General features: G+C 37.8%; 1 protein-coding gene across 3 annotated transcripts in view; it reads right to left on the reverse strand.

Annotated features, from left to right (window-relative positions):
• Positions 1 to 19514, reverse strand: part of LOC111159979 (inositol 1,4,5-trisphosphate receptor type 2) — a 490010-nt gene that overhangs the window by 455599 nt on the left and 14897 nt on the right. The window lies entirely within an intron of this gene.

Genomic DNA, 19514 nt, shown 5'->3' on the forward strand with positions numbered 1-19514 from the left:
GCTAAGTGGAAGGAAACTGGTAACCAATCGTGATATAAACAAATGACGGAATACTGTAAAACTAGTTAAGTCTATTTTTAAAATGTACTGGCCTGCAGAATATTTATAATATGTTTATGAAAATAACTGGTAGCAAACCAATAAGATATCACACACACACACACACACACACACACACACCCTCTACACATACACATATAAGGAATGGAACACAGACACCAAAATATTAACAGTGGTCAGATTACATAGTTTTGATTTTCCTTTTTTTTTTTCCTATGTGTGTGTGTTTGGCGGGGGAGGGGGGGTTGTTTGTTTGTTCGTTTGTTTGTTTTTTAACAAGGAATGTGTGAGCTCAGGAGATCATACAGGGACCGTAAAGTGAGTGGTAATGAGCTCTCATCCCTCATTCGAACCCTGGGTCAGCTGCTTCTTAGCTATGTGACTTTGAGCCTCCTTCTTTACACCTGTAGAATAAAGATACCTACCTCATAGCATTGCTAGGACAATTACATGATTTAATATCTCTAAAGAACCTAGTACAGTTTCTGGCACATAGTAAGTCTTTATAAGTCTTTAATAGCTAAATAAAAATCAAGGACCTTGCCTGACTTATTCTTTACCATACGGTCTGCTTCTAGAAGAATGTCTGACATACACTAGGTACTCAATGAATACTAATCAAATGAGCAAATCACCCTTATAGTTATAGAAACATATTTAATTCTTATTAAAATATTCATTAGAAGCTAATTTCTAGGACAATATCAAGAGAAGAGCTGAATCTCTGACCTGAGAGCCAGGAGACATGAACCTCCCATTCAAAGAGAATTATCTAACTACCAAAGCTTATTCACTAACATTCATTTTCTTCACTGAGTAAGTGGCAGGAGTAACTGGATTTTTTTCCAGGATATTGTAAGAAGCATGTGAATTAGTTCTAAATTTGTGAATTCATTTGAAAGGAGGTGCCCAAGTTGCAACAAATCAAAACACAAACAAACAAAAACATAAAACCAAGATCACTAGTATCACCAATAGTGTCATGCGTCAACTCAGCACTGAGTAAACCCCAATTTGTGATCAAATGTCCCCTTGAATTAGGATGACAAACTAAATCAAAATGAAACTTCTGGTTCCTGATTTATCTGCTTACCCAAAGCAGACACTTCCTAAATCACCAAATTTTTCTATGGCGTCCAATTTCTACAAAACAAAATGTTAACTTGGTCAAGCAATATGGTTCTTTGATTTTTTTTATATATACTCCATTCACACTGGTTTACTAACATGTGGTTTTACAAGAGTTGCCAAGCATGCAAGATATTCCTTTTAAAAGTCTTTAAAACTGTTTTTCTTAGAAACAGGAAGTCACATTGGGTCAAGAGAAAGTAAACCCAAACCTCCACAATATCCAGCTTCAGCCTAGAACACTGAATGTGAAAGGCTCAGAGAGTCCTGAGAATGTCACAACATAATATTTAATTTTTCTTAAAAGCTATGAATTAAAAGGCAGCTTTTCTAATTACTTAAAACATGTTAAGAATTCAAAATATAATGATCAAAAATGCTCAAAAATGATAATCTTTTTAGAAAATTATATGAAAAGCAGCATTGACATTCTACTCATTCTTTGTGCCTACCCATTCCTCCAGAAATACAGAATCATGCTATAATGCCTACTAAGAGTCCCTACCTGCAGGGGTTAATCATCAAGAGGAAGGGGTAAAATTGAAGCTATATGTCAGATCACAGTGCATTTACATACTTGTGCCTATCCTCAATTACATGATAGCTCAGATTAAAACATAATACCTAAGAATGACTTCAGTTCTAAGAATTAGTCCTATTCATTATACACAAACATCTGTGAAAATCACAAAATCATTCCATCATGAAGACTTAAATAATTGCAAATGAGAATGGAAGAAAGGGAAAGATGGGGACAGGAAGGGGGGGAAAAGTAAGGAGTGTGAGTCTGTTACAAAGACATAGACAATCATTGATGTTAAAAGTTAAATAGGATTTTGATGGTATTTATTGGCGCTACTTCTTCATTACCCCCATAGCCTCTTCGTGAGTACCTCCAAGGTCAGAGTATTCATCATTTACCATCTTTCTGAGAGTATTAATATCAGAGAGGTGTTTTATATGGAGGGGAAATAGCACCCCGTGTTTACCTTTACTATACTTATCACATTTTCATTAAATTGCTTGCTTAATTGTCTGAATCTTTCAATAAATTGCAGCTTCATGAAGTCAGGAACTGAATCCATCTTGTTTACTATTATATCTTTGGCAACTTTGAGAATGAGTTATAGTAGATATTAAATATCTATTACATGAATAAATGAGTCAGTGAATAAAATGAGACTTGCTTCCCAAATAACTTTCCCTTTTCAGTCCCAGTTCTTTCCTCTGGAACTATGTAAACTAAGTTTTCTTTTTCTGGGATGAATAAGATGATTTCTCTCCAATTCTTTTTCATAACGATATTTATCAAGGAGCTCAACGTCCTTTCATACACCTCAAGTGTCAACCTCCCCCTTAAATACAATTCTAGACTCTCTGCATGAGTCCAGATATACCCTCCAATGGCTCCTCCACAGGAGACTCTTCACCAAGAATCTGTATTTTTAAAAAATCTCTCCAAAACTCTTGTTTTTGATTCTGGTCATGATCTCAGGGTCATGAGATTGAGCCCCAGGTGGGGCTCCATGCTCTCTGGGGAGATTATCTCCTGAGAATCATGAAAGATTCTCTCTCCCACTCCTTCTGCCCCTCCTGCTCTCTCTCTCTCTCTCTCTCTCTCTCTCAAATAAATAGATAAATCTTTTTAAAATCCCTCTCCTTCCTTAAATGGATCAGGAATACCTATTCTGCATCCTCATTGTACTCTAGGCTATCCTCTATCAATAAAACTTTTCACGTTCCATCATAATTTTCAAACATAAGTCTCTAATGCTATGAATTATAAGTTCCAAGAGAGTCAGACCATTTCTGTTTTGTTCACCATAACACGCCCAACTTTAAGCATTAGGCCTCAAACATGGAAGATACTAAATAATTATTGAGTGAATGGGTGACTTTTTGAATCGCTGAATTGGTCAATAATGTTATTTTTGGTAAGTCAAATAAACAGTAAAAATAACTGGAACCAACAAACAGTTGCCTAAATGTAGATACAAGGAAGGGTGGGAAACATTTCCCATCCAGATGTGTTTCAGAAAATTATCAAAAATATCAAATCCTGAACAAGACCAAGATAGCCTGTTTTAAATAACTGTAACTCATATAGCCCCTTTCAACCCAATGAAAAAAATCTCAAAGACATAAAGTTGAGCTTAAAAGAAGCACGTCCCAAACTAGTAACTGCTATATAATTCCATTTATATTGAAGGGGCAAAACTAAGTAGCGGCATTTTAGAAATATGCATGGAATATAAACAAATTGGTGTATAAAAATACATGGCTATCAGATTTTTTAAAGATTTCCAAAAGAAAGCAAATTATCCTTTGATCTCCAGTCCCTTATTATTCCCCCAAATGTAAAGAAAATGTCACATAGTAGGTAAAATATGTTAGTCATGTGAATAAAGGGAAATCTTACAAAAACAGAGTGAGGAGACTAGAAGGGGAAACCATAGCACTCGAGGTCAATTACATAAAGAATTGTCAATTATAGACCCCAACAAAAAAAACCATCAAAAGAAATAATCATTAATTACAGGACCCAACAAGAAAAGTTGTACACACTGCATCTCCTATAAGAAATCAACCACCCTTGAAACTCAGCCATTAAGAAATTATCATAAACCTGGACTCGTGCTTTTCTCCAATAGACTTTCATTCAAAACAACCCCTCCCAACTTCTTCCTCCTTCTCCATAAAACAATGGTTCTCCCCTTTGTTTGTTGGACTTGCCTATGGTTTTGCCACTGCTTGCCTGACCCAAATTGCAATTCTCTGTTATCCCCAGATAAACCCAATTTTGCTGATAAAATAACTTTTATTTTTTTAGAGTTAACAATTGTACCTTTTTCCTTCAGAAACCACAAAAGAAACTATTTCCAGTGTGAATACTTTATAAAATAAGTATACTATTTTCCTGCTGTTTCCCCACTGTGTGTTCCTGGATCCTCATACCATTAAGAGATATAGTTCACTTCTAATGAAATGACTCTGAAGCACATTTAAACGAAATGAATTTAGGGGGAAAGAAAAAGTGTGGAATCCACCATGGATATTATCAAAAAGGTGTACTAAGAAAGGGGGTTAGAATTGTAGCTAGGTTCATAAGCAGGATGGAATGCTCAGGTCATGATTTTAGTTCCACATCAGGCTCCTTGCTCGGTGGAGAGCCAGCTTCTCCCTCTGCTTGCTCTTCCCCCTGTTTGTGTTTACTCACTCTCTCACTCTCGCTCTAACAAATAAATAAGGAAAATCTTCAAAAAAAGAAGAAGGCGGTGGAGGAGGAGAAAGAGGAGGAGGAGGAACAGGAGGAGGAGGAGGAGGAGGAGAAAGGAATTGCCCTCAAAGTTCTTCCAGAACTTGACCACAAATAACTTTATCCCCAAATCTGGGTTCACTTTGTTGGCCATATAAAATTTCTCATAAATTCTGCAACCCTCTGGCATCTTACCTAAACTATCCCTCCTCCCCACACATCCGCACCACCTGCCACCCTACAGCCCCCACAACCCTGGCACATATTCACCTCCCTCTTTCACCTTCATTTAGAAGCAGCACTAGAACAGAAGGAAAAAAAAACCCTAAGTTTTAATCCTTGGTCTGCCACTACAGAATCAGCTGTGCCTGCACTGGTCCTTTAACCTCTCTGTGCCTTATTTCTTAAATGGGATAGTTGTGATCTCCCAAGTTCCTTCCCTTTCTGTGTTTTTTTTTTCATTTCTCCTATTTTGTAATTAGAGCTGGCCTGTGGTATCATTCCTCAATAGCAAACTCTGACATTTATAATATTTTCAGTGTAGAGTGAATGTTTAACTGTTTAGTATCAGTGGTTTTAAGTTGATGTATTATTTTATCACTCCAAGCAAAGTATGAGTATGTGATTTTGTTCTGTTCACTCACCATTGTCTTAGAATATAGTGTCAAAAGATCTTAAGATCTTGGGGCACCTGGCTGGCTCAGTCATTAAGTGTCTGCCTTCGGCTCAGGGCATGATCCCAGGGTTCTGGGATCAAGCTCCCAATCGAGCCCAGCATTGAACCCCGGTAAGCCTACTTCTCCCTCTCTCACTCCCTCTGCTTGTATTCCCTCTCTTGCTGTGTCTCTCTCTGTCAAATAAGTAAAAAAAAAAAAAAAAAATCTTAAGATCTTGCCATTTAGTAGTATGGACATTTTGTACTTACAGGACTCAAGTTGCCCAAGTAAGGAACCAATCTCAAACCTATAGATTCTTGTTTAGATGCCTAGTAATTTTTCTCATAATTCAGAGTAACTAAACAGAAAATTCTTCAGATGTCCAATTTCATACCTTATAACTGATAGGTCTCTCAAACATATCCCTACCAAACCATGAACAATTCAAATCCCATAAAGAGGGAAATAAACACTGTTAAAACTTTCTGCCAAAAAGTGTTCTACTTTATAAATGCAAAACAGATGCAACATACCAAATTCACTCATCGCTATATTCCTGTTTTGCCTGTCTCTAGTGACAAGAAGAATTAATTTCATTTTCGTTTGCCACTTGAAACATGTGGTTTTGGGCCCCTGGGTGGCTCAGTCAGTTAAGTGTCTGCCTTCAGCTCAGGTCATGATCCCAGGGTCCTGGGATCAAGTCCCACATCAGGTTCCCTCTGCTCAGAGAGGAGTCTACTTCTCCCTCTAGCTCTGCCTGTTACTCTCCTTGATTGTGAGCTCTCTCTCTCTCTCTCTCTCAAATAAATAAATAAAATCTTTTTAAAAAAAAAAAAGATAATGTTCTCCTTAAAAAAAAGAAAATGAAATGTGTGGTTTCTAAAGGTTAAACAAACAAAATAAAACAGTATCTTCTTTTATTTTTTTATTTTCTTCTTTTATATGCCTTACTACAATAACATTTTTTATTAACACAAATATTTTAAGCTTAAATATTAAAAATATGCTTAATTCCATATTGAAGTATGTTTGCTGCTGCTAATATTTCTAAAACTGGTTCCTTCCAAAGTTGAAATTGTCCTTGCTCTTAGGTCTTGAAAATGTCTACAGTTATTTTTCCATGAAAGACCAAATCAATTTAAATCACATTTAGCTCATCGTATAAACTCTCAATGTTGAAGTACTACTGTGTGGAAGCTCCTAAAAAGACTGGATGAATCCTTGTGTTTAAATTTTTTGATCACGGCTATCACTTCATGTGAGTGACTTAAAGACCTTTTAGAAAGGGCGGTGTCGTGTGGATTCCAAAGGCAATGACGTCTTGCACATATGATCCTTTTTAGAAATCACTGTAGGAAGCCGTCATTTTGTGAAGCAATTACCTTCAGAGCATAGATGCTGATGAAACTGGGAGTGGGGGAGAAGATGGGGAGACAGTAAATTACATGGTGCCTTTCAAAGGGAAATATGTAACTAAGAGTTCAGAGAGAATTTGTCCATATATTTTGAAAACTTAAAGCCCTAATCCAGCTAAAGAAAGAAATCATGGCTTTTTCTTCTCAGATCTTCCTTCTGCATCTGATAACTTCCTTTTCTTGATCCTCTCTCCCCTGCCTCCTTGACCTCTTGGAATCCAGAAATGTTGCAAGTCAGTTTGTGCAACATTTTCTCCTAGTCTGCCTATTACTGTTTTCATAAAAATCAAAAGCATTTGCAAAATGCCTTCCTCCAGATATGAATGAGCATCTCTCTATCAGTTGAGATCAATTATTTAGTGATGCTGAGTTGACCTTAACTACTATCAGTTCTCAATCATCTGCCAAGAACTAGAAAATCATTGGCCCTAGAAAAAGTGACTCACAAGGCAAAGGTTCAGGTCTAGAGGCTTACTCCTACCAGACTGACATTCCTTTCTGAGTTTTTGCCACCTAAACCAATTTGGTACCAATTTGGAGGTGTTCTCAGGAAAAAAAAGTCTTAAAATGGAAAACTCACCCTAGTGACATTCATTTCTTCCAAGTATAGACACCTACCCCGCCCCAGACTTCTACTGCTTTTAGTCATTGCGACCTTCCTTGAGGACTGCAGGAAGAGTATTTTTTTTTTTTTACATTTATTTAGTTAGTTAGTTATGTAAGTAATCTCTACACCCAACATGGGGCTCAAACCCTAAACCCGAGATCAAGAGTTTCATGCTCTTCCAACTGAGCCAGCCAGGTGCCCGCTGAAGCAGTGTATTTTTAATCTTTATACCCTCACTACGTAGCACGGTGACTAGCATGCAGTCAGTACACAAAAAATAACTGAATGAATGAATGGGTACTTCATTCCTCAATGAATTGAATGAGTGGATCAGGAAGGTCAAGAAAACAAATTGCAAAAGACAAAATGAGGTTGGTGATGAAATAGCAGAAAGATCATAGGCAGGAAAGATAAAATAAATATGTGATGATGATACAACTAACCGTTCATCCCTGGCTCATCCCCTCAAATCATATAGTAATGTTTAACTACACATTCTAGAAGGGAATGGCTAAAAGAGATTTCAAAGAGTAAGCCAACCACTAAGGGCTCCTAGGCAAAGCAGAACATAAGTTAGCCAAAAATACTTCCTTCTTTGGAAATCTTCAGAGCACAATGTTATTGGTGATTAAGTTTTATAGCTGTAAGGACATGCCTCATCCCTGTTCCTTTAAGTATGCTACCTTCTCCAAATGGAGATGAGTATGAGAATCATCTACCACTTCCTGGCTAATTACACATAAAAGAGAAACATACCTAGGAAGAAACAGTTGGCAAGAGAAGTTCCCTGGCCAGAAAAACCTCTGGCAGCTATAGACCAATTCCCACAATTATTCTAGCATGAGAACCTGGATTTTTTTTTTCTTTTCCAGAAAGTTGAAGGGTATAAAAACTTCTTTGTTAAAACTACAAGCAGATGACTCTTGTTTTGAGTTAATAAGGACCTGGGACATTTCTAAGAACTACCAGGAAAGGGAAGAGCTCAAAACTCTTTAAAAAAACCTCCCAGAGACATAGCTTCCAACATTAAATTAACAGTGGCTAAATGTGAATAAATGGGAGTTAAAAAACAACAACAACACAGTTGTCATTTTAAAGTCACACTTATAATCGGGAGGGATAGAATCAATGGGCATAAGACCCCCTTTTAAGCTTTTTCTGTGCAGGAAGAAAATAATCCCAGACATACTTGTGTTATTGGCAAGGATCTAATTGTAGCTGAAATGAGAGATATATCCTCTTCTGGAGTGTTTTAACTAAAAAGCAAAGACCTCTGTGGGATGGGGTAAATGAATTCTAACCTGAAAATAAAGCAACACCCATGACCTCTGAAAGCAGAGCCAACTGAGGGTAAAATCAAAGATAAACAGAAATAAGCAGAAAAGTCTGACAACTGAAGAAAGCTACGCATGCATATGTTGAATTATTTCCCTTGTTTCCAGGCCAGGCAAAAAAAAAAAAAAAAATTCTAATTCCTGCAGACAGAAATAGTAGTACTCCTAAGCTAGATGTTGTGTTTAATATTAGGTAATGAATTTATCTCTAAATGCAAGGACACTCTTAATCCTAATACTAGTTCTTCACACAGTGATCATCATAACCACACATAAAAGTTCCCTGAGAGACATACAGACTACTGCTAGAACTGTACAAAAATTGGATAATAATAATTTTAACAATATGTTTCCTTTTAAGATTCTAATATCACAGTTGTATCAATTTTATACTGAACATGTGTTATTGGAATGTTATTTCTCTGGCCTAATTATAAAATTCAGATCATACTAGTATTAACTTTGTAGAGTTGATTTGAAAATTAACTAATCTGATAATGCAAAATATCTGGTCCAAAGTTAACATTCACTAAAGGTTAGCCATCATCATCATGAATATTATCGATTACAAATGCCTAGCACAAAGTACATACTCAGTAATTATTAACTATATTCACCATCATTACTATTTATTATTCATATTCATAATATTCATCATCATTACTATTTATTATTACCCTTAATTGCTGAAAGAAGTTAACCAGTAAGGTAATCACTTTAGAAAAAAATTTATTTAAATCTCTTTCTCAGGAAATTCATTCCACAAACATTTACTGAGCAGTTACTATGTGCAAGGCATCATTCTAAGAGCAAATAAAACCAACACTCACTCTTACAGGGGGTAGCAGGGAGTAGACAAATAATAAACAATAATAAACCCATAAATTTTACAGTGTGCTAGGGGATAATTGCAATAGAAAAAGAAAAAACATAAAACGTGCTAAAAGACTTAACGGGCCTGAGGAAGATATCTGAATTCCAGGCAGAGGGAACAACCAGTGCAGACCCTCCAGTAGGAGGATGTTTGGCATATTCAAGGGCCTACAAGGAAGACATCACGGCTGAAAACAGTGAGGAAGAAGGTAAGCTACTGGAAAGGAGGTCAGAGAGGTCAAGGATTCAAAGGCCACATCCTATAGGCCTCCTGGGTCATCGTAAAGACCCAGGCTTTTACTCCAAGTGAGATAGGAGCCACTGGAAGGAGCAGGGAAAGGTCAGCGTGACCTGGCTTATTTCTGGAAAGATCTCTCTGGTGGCCAAGCTGAGAGCAGACTGGTGGGAATGAGGAAGACACTATTTTAGAGACTAGCACAGCCATCCAAGTGAGAAAACACATCCATAAATGTGTCCCATATAATCAACACTCTAAATGAAAAGAAGAGCAGGGAAATTCAAAAGAGATGTGAACAACTATTCTCTCTTTAAGGGTTATCATATTGGTTTGATGGTGGAATTATACATGCAATATAGTATTTACCATAAATAAGGTGTGGTTAAGTACTTCAAGGCCAAAAAACTAAGCAATGCCAGGCACAGAGAAAGCACATAATAATTACTTATTTAATTTAGTAAATCTAAATTTACTCAACTTCTTGGTGGGAAATATTATTCAAATATATTTAATAGGAAAATGACATAGACCTGCTGCTCATGAGGCACACTGATACACACTAATTTATATTCACTCATCGTTTCATTATACAAATACAAATGACCACCCACTACGTGTCAGGTATCACATGAGATTCTAACCGAATCTTTTAATTAAGACTTCAAGAAAAATAGTAACGGTGTGGAAAGAGTCCACATAAGTTCATATTTAGTTACTGAACCTGAAAAACAGGTCAGGATGACAATCTGAACATATTAAAAATCAAAGTTTTAAAAGTTAACACTCTAGGGGCGCCTGGGTGGCTCAGTGGGTTAAAGCCTCTGCCTTCCACTCGGGTTATGATCCCAGAGTCCTGGGATGGAGACCCGCATTGGGCTCTCTGCTCAGCAGGGAGCCTGCTTCCCCCTCTCTCTCTGCCTGCCTCTCTGCCTCCTTGCGATTTCTGTCAAATAAATAAACAAAATCGTTTAAAAAATAAATAAGAATAAAAGTTAGCACTCTATCACAGAACTGATAGTCCCCTGCTCAGCATGAGTCCACAATGAACCAAACAGAAAATTACGAGCATTACGTCTTTAAACAGTAAGTCATCTTAACTTATCCAAATATATCTTAGGGTTTTGAATGTATTTGAATCTTAAGTGTTATTCTAAAACCTTCATGATAATTATTACAAAAATACTCCTCTTCTTTTTAAAGAAAAAATATATGAATTATTAGAAAACCAATATCTAGTGAAATAGATCTTCAAGAATAATTGAAATTGCAGTCATTTGGAATCTTGGTCATCAATACGGAGTGTTTTCTCCTTTAGTAAAGCACACAGAAAGTTGTTTCAACAATCCCCATACATTCCAAAGTACTTCCTTCCCCAACCAAAGTCAACCTGCTCTGGTTCCATTTACGAGCCCTGTCAAGGACAGTACACTCAGCCCACGCCAACATTCTGCTGGAGACACCACAGGGCAAGTGAAAAGCTAAAGCCAGACTTGACATCCCATTCAGTAAATCCAAATGACTGCCTCTACAATCTAAAGAAAGCAGCTTTATGATAGATTTCACAAGATTCCTATAATGCTCTCCTACTTCTTCTACCCTTTGCACAAATGTTGGTATTTATTCTCTTAGTCCTCAAAAATTCTGCAAGATGCAAGTCCTTCCTTTGAGGACCTATGTTTCTTTGATGATAATATCCAGAAAACCAATTGCTCGGTAAGGGATACTCAATGGACCCACTGACATCCTAAGACCACAATATCAACCTTAATTAAACTATCACATATGAAATGTGTCTTAGACATCTGTTATGTTTTCTCCTGCTTCTTATAGAAACTTCCCTTTCCCACCGAATAACTCTTTTTTTTTCTTTTTTTAAGATTTTATTTATTTATTTGACAGAGAGAGACACAGCGAGAGAGGGAATACAGCAGAGGAAGTGGGAGAGGGAGAAGCAGGCTTCCCGCGGAGCAGGGAGCCTGATGTGGGACTCGATCCCAGGACTCTCGGATCATGACCTGAGCCGAAGGCAGACGCTTAACAACTGAGCCACCCAGGTACCCCTCCCACCGAATAACTTTTAAGATGGCATGGTTAAGAAGCAATGGGATCCCTCCACAACTCAAGGGAGGGTATGAAACCTAGCCGGGCCCCCTCTCTCTCCCATCACACCAGACAACAGTGCTTGGTCCAAAGGAGAGAACACAGCCCCAGCAGGGCCCAAGTGCCTCTATAGAAGCAGATATGAACAATGAAAGGAAAAGGGAGGGTTCTATCTCCCTATAAAATCAAGCATTATGAGAGAAAGTGTAGGCATAGAACTGCCAGAAATCATTTTTCCTCACCATGAATGGAAAAAGTCTTCCAGAGAATAAGTCCTACAAGAAGGACAGAAGATTTAAAAAAAAAAAGAGAGAAAGACAAAATCTTAGTCTCCTCAAGTGAACCCTTGGTCCCCTCAAGTGAACCCTTAGTCCCAGCTGAACCAGAAGGCAGAACCTCCTCTTGGACTCCCCACTAATGCAAACCAAAAAGCTCCTATTGTGCTTAAACTACTTGGGTTCCTATCCCTTGCAAAAGAAGTAAAAAAAGGTCCTATAGAGTACAGAACTGGTAAAGTATAAGCAACCAGAAGATTCAGATTAGATGAACCACATATCAAATATGTCCAAAATCAAATATGTCCATTTTAGGGCACCTGGGTGGCTCACTGGGTTAAAGCCTCTGCCTTCGGCTCAGGTCATGATCCCAGGGTCCTGGGATGGAGCCCCACATCGGGCTCTCCACTCAGCAGGGAGACTGCTTCCTCCTCTCTCTGCCTACTTGTGATCTCTGTCAAATAAATAAAATCTTTAAAAAAAAATGTCCATTTTATTCAACAAATACTCATTGATTACGAGCCAGGCACTGTGCTAGGCACTGAGGAAACAACAGAGTGTAATACAAACCAAACCCAAAGCTTCCAGCTTCACGAAGAGCTATTAGTACACATTAGCACAAGTATTCCCAAGCTTGGATCCAATGGCTGATCTTCAGGGAGTCTTGAACACCATCAAACGCACATAAACTCTTGTGTTTTTGTACACTTGTTTGAATTTCCTCAGTCTCAAAGTGACATATGACCCCCAAAAGATTAAGGAAAACTCTTAGAATACAAACATACCTTAGAATCCAGACATCTCAAAGTTTTTATGGAAATTTTCATCCCTTAAGCTTAGCACAGTTTTGTTCAGAGAAGACACTTTACGGAACAGGCATGTGACAGAAACCTCACTCTCTTTTAAAATATATTTTGAGGCTAACTTCTTTAATAATTCTTTTTCTATAGAAATAAAACTAATAGCTAATAGCTGATTGTCTTAATGCCTAGTAAGCTGGAAAGTGTCTCAAATATTAGCCCTTTAGGCTGAAGAGAGAAAAGGATTTAGACCCTCTCCTATAGATCATATACAGTCTTCTCTTCCTACGATGCTATTTGTGGCCAATATATAGTTCAATGATTTTTTTTTAAAAACTAATGGGAAGCAAAGAAATAACTCTTCAAAAGGAGGATTTCCCCCTACCATGAAGTTTTAAAGGGCCCAGCTTACAAACATCGCTATCATCAATAGACAACTTTGTTTTTTTCCTTAGCAACTTAATTTGAATTTGAACATGTCTTTCTTATAATTTGATAGAAGCAAAGAGCAATCAAGTTGCAAAATGCAAAATGTCAATAATTCTGAAAAGTTATAGGGAAAATTAAAAGTAGAGAAGCTTCTCTTGAAGTTATAAGCTCCATCTGTAGAATTTTAAATCAGAGGAAAATAATTTTACAAAGACAAGCTCAAGAAAGGTATCATCTTCTACAGTCTGCCCATCATCTGAATGTTTGGGAGTATCTCAGTACCCACTTTCTAATTCCTTTTGAAGCATATATACAGGCTATCTGTTTCACAGTTGTATTTCCGGAACCCAAAAGGAAAGATATCTCCTTTTCATCTGCAAAATGGTTTTCAACTAAACTGATATTGATCAGATTTCTATTTGGTTAAAAAAAAAAAAAGGAAAGAAAGAAAGAAAAAGAAAAACACACACAGGAACAAGGGTCACTGCTTTCTCTTACCCAAAAATGGTCTCTTGGAGATGTTTTCATAGCAGCTGATTCATTATAATTATTTTCTCACAAAAACTTCCTCTAAGAATGTGATTTGGTGGCTTTCATTATGGCTTTTCCTACTCTGAGACTACCAAAAGCAGATTCCTTTTCAAGGTGAAACAACTTCTTTCTCAACCTCCTACCATTCCTGGGAGTGAAACTAAAGACCAAGTAATCAAATGTCTACAGTGATTCTCCCAAATAATTCATTGATTCCTATTTACCAGCTACACACTACCTTCTCTCTTCAAAGATGTCTCCCTAGGGATAGACAATCTCACCTGACATGTTGGTAAGATTTCCCAACCCCCTTGCATCTGGTATGACTCTCTTGCCTCCCAGAAGAGGTGAGGGAAGAGCAACGTCACCAGCAGCCATTTTGCCCCACGAATAAAACCAGCTACTATCTTTCAGTAGCATGTGCTCTTATTTACCTGTATCTGTTTCTCTCATTCTTTCTCTTCTATGATGTCAAGCTTCAAACTTACCCACAACATTTTTTTAAGATTTATTTACTTATTTGAGAGAGAGAGCTAGAGCACATGGCGGGTAGGGGCAGTGGGCGAGGAAGAGAGATTCCTAAGTAGACTCTGCCCTGAGCACCAAGGCCAAAGTGGGGCTTGATCTTACGACTCTGAGATCATGACCTGAGCCAAAATCAACAGTCTGACACTTCACCAGCTGTGCCACCCAGGCACCCCTTAGACCATCTTTTTAAGCAACTGTGTTTCCGGTCCAATTATCTTGTCAAACTGATTGTTTCCAGACCAATTCCTAATCCAAGAAGGAAAAGACAAACCTCCACGGTCATCCCAGGACATGCAATAAGAAACACCTGTAGATGTAGTAATATACTCACTCTCCCCCACAAACCAACACAGCTTTCAGCTTTTTTTTTTTTTTGTAAAGTTCCTCTAGATCTGCACATTAAGTTATAATGCTGTGCACAACAACAAATTACATGGAAAAAAAATACATCCATTAGAAAGACATGATTCTTCAACTGTGTGTTGTTTCTGGGTTGTACACTGAGGGCTTTGTCATGAGAGACTATATCCATGCAGGACGTGGCATCTTCTGCCAGGATGAGGAGAAATTATCCTGAATCATAAAAAATAAAAAACCTTCATGGTCCCCCTTGGCCCTTAGTCTTGTCCTGTCAGAAGAAGGTTTGTGAAAGGCACGTCACTCTGGACCAAGATTGCGCATTACTGAGAGAACCCTCCCTCCTTCCTTTCTCAGTTTCCTCTTACAAAGCAATCTGATGGATAGTCCCTACAGTAAAAGGTCTCCAAAAATCCTTATAGCTTTTTTTCCCCACAGTGTCCTGTATTTCAATGTTAAGTAACTGAAATGACACCTCTTTGGTTCCCTGCCTTATTCAATATTCTAAACCACTGAATTCTCTCTGAATAGAAGAAAGCCGTCTCGCCACTTTCCCCATGTCCACCCTCTTCCATTCTCCCCTTTTTCAAGCACAGCATCAAGGGATGTTCAGTCTTCCCCTCCTTTCACACACCAGTCAAAAGCCCCTTCCATGACTGGAGAAAATCTAAATTCCAAGAACTTGGCAGTGCTGGGGCTGTGACTAGGCCAGGCTCATTAGCATTCCAAACAGGGCCTGAAGAACTGCTAAGTAGCAGAATTTTCTTTAAAGGGCTTGGAATTTAAAAACAGGAAAAGAAAGGATGTGATAGGAAATGTTTTATTTTCCCTAATTCAACGTTACATTTCCTTTAATTTATGGATATCTTGATTTACACACATAATTGTGCTGGGTATTTCACCCTTTCAACTTCCCTGAACGCTGGAGTTAGAAGAAACAGTTGGCCAGATGTCTTTTTTAACAATCAATAAACCCTAAATCCTATCTCATCTCCTCTCTCATGCCTCGTTAAAAAAAAAAAGTAATAAAGAAAGTATACCTTAATGACACGCCAAATACCATGGCTGATCTGTTGAACTGTAATCAGATGATACTTGGAGTGTAGTTTAAAAAACCACTGCTTGGTGAAATAAGTCAGTCGGAGAAAGACAACTATCATATGATCTCCCTGATATGAGGAAGTGGAGATGCAACATGGGGGACTTGGGGGTTGGAAAAGAATAAATGAAACAAGATGGGATCAGGAGGGAGACAAACCATAAGAGATTCTTAATCTCACAAAACAAACAGAGGTTTGCTGGGGGGAGGGGGGAGGGAGGGGGGGTGGGATTATGGACATTGGGGAGGGTATGCGCTATGGTGAGTGCTGTGAAGTGTATAAACCTGGCAATTCACAGACCTGTACCCCTGGGGCTAATAATACATTATATGTTTATAAAAAAAACTTTTAAAAATTATTTAAAAAAAAAAAAAACAACTACTTGAGCCTATAAAAAAAAAAAAATGCAGAGAGCACCTGGGTGGCTCAGTCATTAAGCATCTGCCTTCAGCTCAGGTCATGATGCTGGAGTTCTGGGATGGAGCCACACAGCAGGTTCCCTGTTCGGTGGGGAGTCTGCTTCTCCCCTCTTCCTCTGCTGCTCCCCGTGCTTCTGCTCTCTTGCTTGCACTCTCTCAAACAAATTTTTTAAAAATGCTGACTAAAACAAGATATTTAATCATATATACACATATGTTTTATATATATACAAATAATTTATTTTAGTTATATATAAATTTTTATATATGCATTATATATATGTGCATAACTAAAATAAATTATTTCTATTTTCCAAATATGTTCTTCATCAATAAAGACAAAATAAAATCAAGAAAATACTGGGTTATGTACTTAACTCAAAATTTTCTTTTTATTTACATCACTGCTACAATAGTGGGAAAACATTTTCTGGGAAACATTAAATAGGGGAAACATTTTTCTGGCTTTTTAAAGTATAGCAAATCTGGAAAAAAAAAACACTGATATTTAAATGTGTAATATGAATCAACTCATGCTAGTGAATAGATTTAGGTGAATTCCTTAGGACTTTATCATTTAAAGAAAATATATATGAATTTTTTGAACATCCAGCATGTACCACTATAGCTTTCCAAACATTCACACAGGTATAACATCATTTCACAACCCCAAAGAACCACTGAAAAACAGAGGACACATACGCTTATACTCCCAATTTAAAGATAGGGACCTGAATTCAGATATTAAATACTCTGTGCAAGTTCTCAGAACCTCTTCAGGGCAGAATAGAATTCAAACCTTAGTATTTAGTATCCACATTGCCTTTAAAAGTTCATTATCAAACATCTATTTAATGATTTGATTTCAACCTTGAAATTAAGTATGATTTCTAGATAATTATATCATAACTAACCAATTTCTTCAATAGTTCAAAGTAGACCCAAGTTTTAAATATTAAAATAGGAAATAAAATGAGTTGAAGACATTGACTTTTAAGAGTTAGAAGAATTCACTGTGCCATTTCTGAAAAGGTTACACAAATATCACATTTCAATATTACATATTAATTAGGAATCATAATTCATATCAAGCTCTGGTATAAAACACATTTGTTTTACGAGGGAATTTTTTTTTTAAAGATTTTATTTATTTATTTGACAGACAGAGATCACAAGTAGGCAGAGAGACAGGCAGAGAGAGAGGAGGAAGCAGGCTCCCTGCTGAGCAGAGAGCCCGATGCGGGGCTTGATCCCAGGACCCTGGGATCATGACCTGAGCCGAAGGCAGAGGCTTTAACCCAATGAGCTACCCAGGCGCCCCTATGAGGGAATTTTTAATTAAAACTATTTTCACAACAAAATTTTCTAATTTTTGAGATCTAAAATAATGATCTTTTATTTCAGAATCTGTATTTTAAATCCTGCTACATTCCACCCTGCTTTGTATACATCTGCATCATAATAATTAATCATGTACACTGTATGCATATAAGCTGCCACAATTACTCCACAAAGTGGACAAGCTACCTGTGCCTAAACAAAAGCTATCTACATTAAAAGGAAATACATTCACAATAAAATTTACTGTAAGAAATAGAGATTCTCATGTATATACTTTCATGGATGACATTCATATATCAAAGCATGTTTATTCAGGTGCTTACGAATAATGTGCTTATTTTGAAAAAGTCTGTTTCATAAACTCTCTCTTTTTTTTTACTTCATAGCAACAATATTGGGGTATTACCTAGGTGCAATACATTGCTGCCTTACCTCTGACCCCTCACCATGACCCCCACCCTTAGATTTCCTCAAAGTCCTTTCCTCCAAGAGCTGATGCCCAAAAAAGTATGGACTGAACCAGACTTGAGGCTTTACTACAGAATGTAAAAGTATTCCGATAATTCTCCTCTTCATCAGGAAGTAAACTCCACCTGAAATGCTAGTATAAAAAGCCCAAAAGTAGTAAGCTGGAAAGAGAACAGTCTTCTACAAGCACAAAAGGTAATTAAAGGTTTCACATTTGAAAACCTGATCGTGAGGACATAGGAGATATAGCTTCCTTGAGGTTAAGGGGTAATCCTTTTTGGCTGCAGGGGGCACGTGTTGTCTTTGCCTTCCCATCCGGTTGTCCACTGCCTTTCTCTGGCAACAGAACCCTGACAGAATAATGGAGAAGGGCTCTTCTTCTCCCACTCAGGGCATGACAATGTCATCTCTGGAAGCACTAGCATCTCATTCCCTAGCCACAGTGTTTGGCTGAAAATGGGACCACTATCCCAGTCAAGCAACAGTGGTAACTGCTGTACTTCTGGGGTCCGAGGAAACGAGGCACTCTTTTCAGCTCTGGGGGTAAGAGGATAGGGTACTGTAAGGCAGAAGCCGCTAGCAGCCGTGCTGTCACCATAGGCGGAAGCTTGCCTGAGGGTGGAACTAACACTCATTAGTTCAAGAATAAAGGGAACCCGGGTAGCTCAGTCCTTACGCATCTTAGGTCATGATCCCAGGATCATGGGATGGAGCCCCGCATCAGGCTCCCTGCTCAGGGGGAAGCCTGCTTCTCCCTCTCCCACTCCTCCTGCTTGTGTTCCCTCTCTCTCTGTGTCTCTCTCTGTCAAACAAATAAATAAAATCTTAAAAAAACAAAAACAAAGAAACAGAATCAAGGGATAGAGTTTATAACAATGCTATGCCTACACTCTTCGGTTACTTTGATTACAAAGTTCTCTTTGCTGACCATTGTTCCAGTTGGGTTTTCTGTTTCTTGCACCCTGATTCATAGAGGGCTTTCAGATTCACCAGTCCTTTCATAACAAGGAATGTGACATGTTTGGAGCTCTTATCCCATTACTCCAGTAGGACTAGAAATAGCAAACTGGGATAAACTGCAACGTCAGGAATTAATGTGAGCTCAAAGGAAGCATCACAGAGAAACTTTCAAAAAAGAGTTTATAAAGGGGGGGGGCGTGTGAAGTGTTTTTCTTTAATGCTTTTATTTACAAGGATTCTTCAACAGTTTGTGTGATATATATACTAAGATTCCAGTTATAGTAAAATCTCCTTTTATGGCATAACTAAAAGAAAGCTAGAGCCTGCCTATTTTTGTTCATTAACTATATCCAAGAGGCATGAGTGAGAACACCCTCCATGCCTTTCGGATCCCTATGATTTTGTCTAAAAGTCATTAGTATTCCCAAGATAAGCAACCATGATCATTTGATTGGTCACTATTCAAAATTTAACAAGATTATCCCAGGCTAATTTTTTATTTATAAACTTATTAATTATCCAAATTAGATAAATGTTTTTGCTAATCCCTCTACCAGTCACAGATGTTCCTGGGAATGCTTGGCCAATAGGAAACAAGAGAAGGTACAGTAGCACCAGCTGTCTAGTGGAAAATTTTAC

The sequence above is a fragment of the Enhydra lutris genome, unplaced genomic scaffold (genome assembly GCF_002288905.1).
Source record: "Enhydra lutris kenyoni isolate GAN:26980312 unplaced genomic scaffold, ASM228890v2 scaffoldscaffold72, whole genome shotgun sequence".
In the NCBI taxonomy this organism is placed as follows: domain Eukaryota; kingdom Metazoa; phylum Chordata; class Mammalia; order Carnivora; family Mustelidae; genus Enhydra; species Enhydra lutris.